We start from the raw sequence: 8,050 nt of genomic DNA, 5'->3' as shown, positions 1-8,050 counted from the left end.
AAAAGGAAGTAAGGTAGTGCAGGGAAGAACCCAGGTAGCCGCAGCACCCTGTAGTGCTGGAGCTCAGCACTGGTTCCTGCACTCCTCTCAAGGCCATGGACAAATTTTTTCTATCTGCACTGCCTTCTGTCAAAGGCACAGGAGCCATCTTTCCTGAAACTGGGTGACTATGTTTTTGCTTGTTTGTACGGAGTAAAATGAGGAAGATACCTGGAAATGGGTAAAAGCAGCATTATGTCCCTGTGCCTAGAATCTCTTGGCATTCGTGAGTGGTGCACAGAAACTGTGTGCAGAAATTCAGATATGTGAAGCGAGTGTACTCCTGTTATTGAAGATGGAATAGGAGTTCAGGGAGGAAGGGGGAGTGCTGGCATGTTCAGAGGCTTGCTCCATTTCTGAAGCAGTGTTTGCAGAAATCACGCCGCTAGCCAGCAGTGTGGTGTCTCTTCCAGCAGTGCTTTTAAGGGTAATGCAAAACCCATCCCAGCCTAGTGCCATTGCAGAGTACAACTTGGCAGTCTGCAGCATCAGTGGGAGCTCCCAGCCTGTTACCAGGGACCGATGTCCAAAACTACATTGAAGGCCAAATGTTCCTACACACACTGCATACCATTCAATACTTATAGTTCCAGCCTCCAAACGCAGCATTTGGGAGGAAGCTGCTGGGTTCATTTTCTCAGGACAGGAAGAAAACATTTCCAAAAAGGTTTTAGCCCAGCTTGTTCAGTCTGCCCCAAACAGATTCCCAGAAAAGCTGCATCATGACATCTCCTGCTGGACTCAAAGCAAAAGCCATGCACTCATAATGTTCCCTACTTTGGAAGGAAACAGTACAGGAAGTGGACAGGTGCAGGACAAACTGCAAATTCTGCATAGCAGAATTTTGCTTTTACTTCTTTAACAATACCCACAGTAGTAGCAAGGAGGGGAAAAAACAGATCACTTCTAACAACCTTTTGATAATTGGCTCAGATTATCAACATGAATAGAGGAAAACTGCTTTCCAAAATACATACACTGAAATGCTTCTGACACTGAGCTGTCATTAGTGGGATGTGCAGAAGAAGCCCTCACACAATTAAATTTAATTTAACACAATTAAAAGTGTTTTAATTGCAGACAGTGAAGAGCTAGTAAACTATCTTTCCTTGAAACTAATACCAAACTAGAACAAGTGAAGGTTTTTCATAAGCATTAGATTAAAATGGAACAAGCTCATTACTGGTTTATCAGATTAATTGGTGGCCTTTGCCTCAAGTGCCTCAGATACAAGTGGAAACACCTGGCTTCAGGGGCATGGTGGGGTTAGGGGATGTTCAGGTACTGCTCTGCTTGAAATACAGACATTCATTTTGTGTTCTGACACTGCTGTATGATAGAAAGTGTGTGGATGTCTCATTTTCTAAAGAACTTCAAGGCCCTGGAGAAACATTCTGAAATCTTGATTTTGAAGGAAATATTTTGTTCTGTTTTCAGTTGAAATAGACCAGGACAGAAGTTTTTGAGAAACAATGAAAGGGTGGTGATGTATTACTGTGGCGAAACAGGAGGAAGTCCAGTCTCCAATACCTCTTGCACAGGAATTCGTAATGGTTAAGTCACTGTTAGTCACTACACAGAGAAGTGCTTTGATATTTGTTTTGCTTTAAAAATCATGCCCTCGCTTTTTTTTGTTTCCTGAATAGCGTGAAATATATCCAGTTAAGTATGTATGAATGATGTGTGTTTTCTTGTAATCTCTTCAGTCTAACTATAGCAGTTTAAGAAGCTAGGGAATGATCTTGAGCACTGCAGCAGGAAAACACAGGAACTGAAGTTGTGCAAGAAGAAAATGCCAAGCCAGTCACTCCACAGTTTTTTTGTAGAGCCAAGAACAACAATTGGTCTATTTTAAAAAGAAGGATGCACTTGTAAAGGTATTCTGTTTCGCAAAATCACTAATATTTCAGTGAAGGTTCAAAACGTCACATCAGCTTGGTTGTCCATGTTCAGGGTCTCCATACAATGTTCCATGAAGTGCTATGGGTACACCCATTACTTCACACTCTAGTCCAAGCACATCACTAACATTTTAAGCCTCTTAAAAACTTAAATACTCTACAGTATTTTGTCTTAACACAGAAAAGGAAATAGGAAAATACTGAGGAAGCTGTTCAAGTAATTTATGATTTACACTATATCTTGATGATCACTCTGTACATAACCATTGTTAGAGCACAAATTAAGAAAAAGTATGCACTTTCCAGTAATTAATTTAGTAGTTATATATAGTTGTGCTGCATGTAGGATGTCATTCATACAGAATATTTTTCAGTCTCTACACTCAAGACTATAATCTCTTCAAATCAGTCAACCTATAGCACGAGGCTATAGGTTGACAGGAAAGGACATTCAGAGACAAAACTGCAGAGGAAATAGCACTGGCAATTCAATAAATATCAATCATGTTTCCATGTCAGTGCTAAAGTGTTACCCATTAGTACAGTATTAAGGGAAACAGTGCAGTTAGAGTGGCTGAGAAACACTCTCAAGTCTGTTCCAGTGTCATCCTAACGAGTAGAGGGCTGAGGATGCAAAAGGCATTCTCAAAGCCTGCTTCCTGCTAAAGGCAAATTGCCCTGGCATAGGATCTGTGCCAGACAGCCGCAGGCTGCTCCCTCAGGAAGCCCTTCTAGGCTTCACCAACAGGGAGTGGAGTCAAGGATAAAGGCAGGAGGAACATGCTGAGAGCTCAACCCTTGCGTTGCTGCAGATGTTTGGAGTGGCACTATAATCCTCTTGCATGGGCTGGACTGTGGCCCAGGTTTTGAACTGTCTAAATTACATCACAGTTGTGAGATAATCAGGTGGACAAGATAACATTTTACCCTTGCTCCTTTCCCAACCCGCACCAACATTTTGCCTTAGTGAGGTCCATGTGGAATCTGTGTGCAGTGCACTCCTCACAGAAGAGAACTGGGGAGAGAGCCAAGTTTTAGTTGACTAAAATTGGTCAACATGGATGATTCTGATGCTGCTTGTGTCTGTCACGGACCTATAGGTGGTGTTTTTCAAAAGAAAAGTGCACGTGGTTGATGTCTTTGGTCTACGGGGGAAAAGTCTCCTGTTCCCAGAGAACACTGGTATCTATTCTCTTCCTTCCCTTGAATTGTTTCTGATGCAACAGTAGTTATGTGCTCATGTCAATACTGTTTCTTTTTCTTTTTTCTTTTTTCTTTTTTTTTTCTTTCTTTTTCTTTTTCTTTTTCTTTTCTTTTTCTTTTTCTTTTTCTTTTTCTTTTTCTTTTTCTTTTTCTTTTTCTTTTTCTTTTTCTTTTTCTTTTTCTTTTTCTTTTTCTTTTTCTTTTTCTTTTTCTTTTTCTTTTTCTTTTTCTTTTTCTTTTTCTTTTTCTTTTTCTTTTTCTTTTTTTTTCTTTTTTTCTTTTTCCCACAGGATAGATTGTAGCTTTTGTATATATGAGAAATACCCAGATCTAGATGTCAAGAAAATCTCAATCACTACTTTTTCAGTAGCCTAAATCACACTGACCTTTGTTCAGCACATTTTCCAGGTAAGTCTAGATTTCAAATTAGGCATAAACCCCTTCATTTTAATATTCAATTTACTAGTAGCTAATTTTTATTACTTTTAGCTGCATTTTTATGGTTAGGCTAGTATAAAGCCCTCAGATATGAAAAAAATTCCCAAGGAATGAAAATTAGTGATATTTATCAGGTTTTTAAATTGATACTTTAAGCCCAAGAAGTTTATGAGATATAACTGGAATCTATACAGTATTGGTCTACAATAAACAAATCACACTTTATTTGCTTTTTTATACTTAAGACATGGTGTATTCATAATAACTAATATAAGAGAAATTTAACCATCTAATCCTAAATTTAAACATTTTGGGATAATATTTAGAGTTAAACTGTGTAAGACATTTAACTAAGCTGTCAGCTTTTCAGTGTGCCATGTTTTTGAAAACACAAAGTAAAAAGTGTAAACATTTCAAGGAATGTCAATGGATAGTTTTAATTTAACATATCATTTTTCATTCAGCAACTGAAAAAAGAGTCATGTTTACTTTTTTGTTGTTAGCATTGCTTGGGCTTTCTGAAAGAGTCAAATGAAAATGTTCTTTTTTCATAATGCATCAGAATGTTCTGAGTTAATAGGTCAAAATATGTCAAAATATCTGCTCTGAAATGTCAGTCAAAAATTGCTGACACAAATTAAAACTTGTGGATTTTACGCATTACCAAGTGTATCTCAAAAGTAATTTTCACAAAGCCCTCTCTTTTTTTTTACAAATTAGAAGCAGCTCTTCGGCATGTCCTTGAAAGCTTTGTTCCCTGCTGCTGAAGTACAGTCTGCCTTGTTCACCTAAAATGAGGCAAAATTTAATTTATGCCAAATAGTTGGCATGCATTGACAAAAACTTCAACTAATTGGAAAGAATTCAAAAATTCTTCTGTCGTGAAATAATTTTTAAAAAGTGAGTTTGTCACATATATTTGGACAGACAGCAGTGGTTACACTTTACTTGAATATGTTCATTCAAATGCATATTCAAAGCAGGGAAACTGGAACAGTTGTACATCCTTTTTGCAGGCATTTTGCATAAGTTATGTTAAATGGAGTTGGAGAGTGGGCAGATCTGGATTAGAGTTTGAATAGCTTACAACCAGGTACAAGATGAAAGGGGAGTTAAGTGTAACAGAATTTGCATTTTGGGTGGTTTGAAGGCTATGAGTTCTACAGTGTGGAACTTAAATTCAGCACATCAAGGGAGGGCATATGACTGTCCAACACAAGTTTCTCAGAAGAAATTTTATATTTTATTTACTTTGAGTGAGGCATCACTGTTCCTCATGTGATTGCTATCTAACTCAAGGATTTTTTTTTCTGTAAACTTTAGGACACTCATACATCGGAAGGAAAAGAGAAATTTCATGAAACACGTTAACTCAATTTCAAAAAACATCTGAAATCAGTTGCAGTGCACAGGTGAGATAAAAATGAAGATTGAAAAGGTTTACAACTGCTTTGCAAAATGTGGAAAAATACTGAACAAACAAGTCATTAAGGGATCTATTCTAGAATTAGAGACCCATATAGAACAATCAGAGCAGATTGGATCCTTTAGCTTGTGGCTAAAGTGAAAAGTTGTCCTCATTCAGACAAGTAGTTTGGTAGCAGAGGTGGCTGAGAGCAGAGTTGCACTTTTTTGATGTCAAGATTTTAATTTTTGACTTGATAAAAACAATCTTTGGACTGCTCATTTTGTGACTAACCATTTGGGAATTTATCATTCTCTTTTACCCTAGAGTGAGACAACTGAGACTTGACTCAGACATGGTGAAAAAAGTAAAAATCAGACTGTACTACAGAATATTCCAAAGTAGAATTCAAGCTTAAAAGAACCAGCAAAATGATAATGTTCATTTAGAGAAAAAGTTAGATAACAAGATTAAGTGGCTGTGATTGTGGCTGAGGAATGACCATGCCGTCATATTTAAAGAAAAGAAATGACCTTTGTCCTTTATCTGTGTATGTCATATCCTATAGAAGAGAATCTTTGTGCCTGAATACTGGATTTTGCCTCCCAGAAAAAAACCCAGCATGACATCCATTTAACTGAGTACCCAGAGAATTTCTCCAAAACCTGCACTCAGCCAACCAAGAGGACTGGTGCTGTCCCCTGGAAGAAAATGGGTATAATTCTTGAACAACTGGCCAAGTTCTGACATGGGTGAGTGCTGAACATAGAGGGTTTATGTCACAGAAGCCAGAAACACAGCGTAGGAGGGAACACTCTACTGTACCGCATTGTGCTTCCCTCCTGTGAAACTGTGACTGCAGAATTCCTGAAACCAGGAATACATTTTCATCTTTTTTTATTACAGGATACAGAAGTGTTTAATTATTGGACGTCTGTTCACTCAGTTCCATGGACTAGAAATAATGGCATCAAGCTTTCCACAAGAAAAAAACCTTATTTCCCTTTCCAAAAGCTCATAGTCCCTTGAAGCAGGAAGACATGCCAGAAGTAAATAATCTGAAGTTGAAGGCACCCATAGAAAAAGACTCTGCTTTGATTTTCATGTTCTCAAAAGGAAGAAGGGACATGTGATCTGCTTAAAGATCTCATTAACTGTTAATTGTTGCCTGATAAAGCCAAAACCTCTATGTGGTATTCCAGGCTGTTATTTTAGGAAATATTGGTTAATCTCACTCAAAAGAAAATATAACCTATATGCCAAGTAGTAAATATTGTCAATTACTTATGATAGATATAGAAAAATTAAAGAGTTTATGTATTATTCATTTTTATTGGAAGTTACTGTATAACTCTTTTATATTGCTAAACCTATGTATAAACTTGATCTGTAATCTGGCAAATGTGGAGAGGAACTAGAGCAGTTTTGTTGTAAAAGTAATATTCTTGACATAAAAAGAGCTCCTGGTTTAAGGAAGAGACAAAATAGATAAATACCTGTCTGTGATACAGAAAAGGTTAATATTCATGAACTTGAGCTGCAACAGAATTAATGATAGGCTCATCAGTTTAATAATAAAGTGTTTATAGAGTATCACTTTGGGAGCAGCACCAGGAGAAAAATGTGACTTAAACACAACCTTTTTGCTGTTTCTTGGTTGCCGGAAAAACAGAGTAATTTATTCCATCCCTCTCTTAAGTTTAGCACACTCTCCATCATAAATCTGAACACATCTGTTGGCTGGCACACAGGGACTTTTTGTCAGCTGAAAAATGCCAGCTCCTATTATGCAGGTATCTGAGGCATGCTGTCTTTTCTCTCTACTACTGTGCCTGTAGTCACAACCCCCAGGGGCCAGCTAAATGAACTATATTGCCTGCTGCTTTCATGCATGGAAGCATGTGACTTGAAGAGATAAGCAAACTTTCACAATACCAGCAAAATACCCTGGTGTTTTTAAAGTGTTGCACTTTGGGCAACTACAGTGTCATCTTTCTACCCTAATTTAAACAAGAAATCATATTTGTAACTGTAAAATGATATTTGAAAAGACAGAACGTTCTATGTAGCAACCAGGATAGGTGCTCACCCCTTTTCCTAAAGTGGGAGAAGAGCTATTTTCCAGCTTGTGACTGAATCTACAGTCCTACTGCCAGTGATTCTCATTCCTGAATCATCTTTGTCAGGAAAAATTAATTTGCTGAATCAATTTGTATTGCTCTAAATCTACATTGAGTGTTGTTCAAGCAGGCAGCATTATTATATACATTCCTGTGCAATTAGCTGAAAACGGACGCCATCACATTTAAAAGGAAAAAAATACAATAATTTTGTATTGAATCAATTAGTTTGTTAAACAAGGAAGGAAAATCATGATGTTTCTTTGGATTTTACCATCTACCTTTGTACCTATGCCCATTTTTTACAAGAGAATAACTATGTATCAGATAGGGAAAAAAACCTAAAATCCCACACTGTATTTTAAAAGTATACTGGAATGAGTTTGCAAGGTGTCAAAGTCAAGGGTTTAAATTACAGGTGAAGAAGTTGCCTTTCTAAGTCCCACTTAGTTCATTTTGCTTATATATTTCATTATAACATCATATACTTGATTGCTATTTCATTCTGTCTGTAGGAATGAGCTTGCCCATTAAAAAGCTATTTCCTATGGTGACCTGTACTTTTATTACTGTGGTCTTGTCAGATGCTGCCTAAAATAAAGAATTATTAACTTATTTGGAGACTGCTTCCTATGACATCAGTAGAATGCAGAATTATTACCCAGACTTCAACAAATGCACCAAACAGTGCAATATCAGAGCAGCCCATTGTCTCACACAGTGCAGGGTTTTTCAAAGCATAGATTTACACTTTCAAAGTATGAAAAGGCTCTTCTGTGGCTTGCCTGCAGTTCTGCAGATTGGTTTTGGACTCAATGATCTCAAAGGCCTTTTCCAGACTAAATGATTCTCTGAAATGCTCATGACCTCCCAGGACACCTGGGATGAGTAGAGGATCAGCCACAGACACTGTACATTGAGTGGCAGTAAGTTTTATATTATTT

The 8,050-nt window shown here is 37.4% G+C and overlaps 1 long non-coding RNA gene across 1 annotated transcript; it reads left to right on the top strand.

The window, feature by feature from the left end:
- The first annotated feature begins 1,061 nt into the window (after positions 1–1,061).
- LOC134551801 (uncharacterized) lies at positions 1,062–7,499 on the top strand. Its single transcript, XR_010080693.1, has 4 exons — positions 1,062–3,551; positions 4,905–4,993; positions 5,555–5,738; positions 5,893–7,499. It is a non-coding gene; the product is annotated as an uncharacterized LOC134551801 (long non-coding RNA).
- Positions 7,500–8,050: the final 551 nt, after the last annotated feature.

Source organism: Prinia subflava, chromosome 6, assembly GCF_021018805.1.
Source record: "Prinia subflava isolate CZ2003 ecotype Zambia chromosome 6, Cam_Psub_1.2, whole genome shotgun sequence".
NCBI classification, from domain to species: Eukaryota; Metazoa; Chordata; class Aves; order Passeriformes; family Cisticolidae; genus Prinia; species Prinia subflava.
This window is presented reverse-complemented; position numbering and strand designations above follow the sequence as displayed.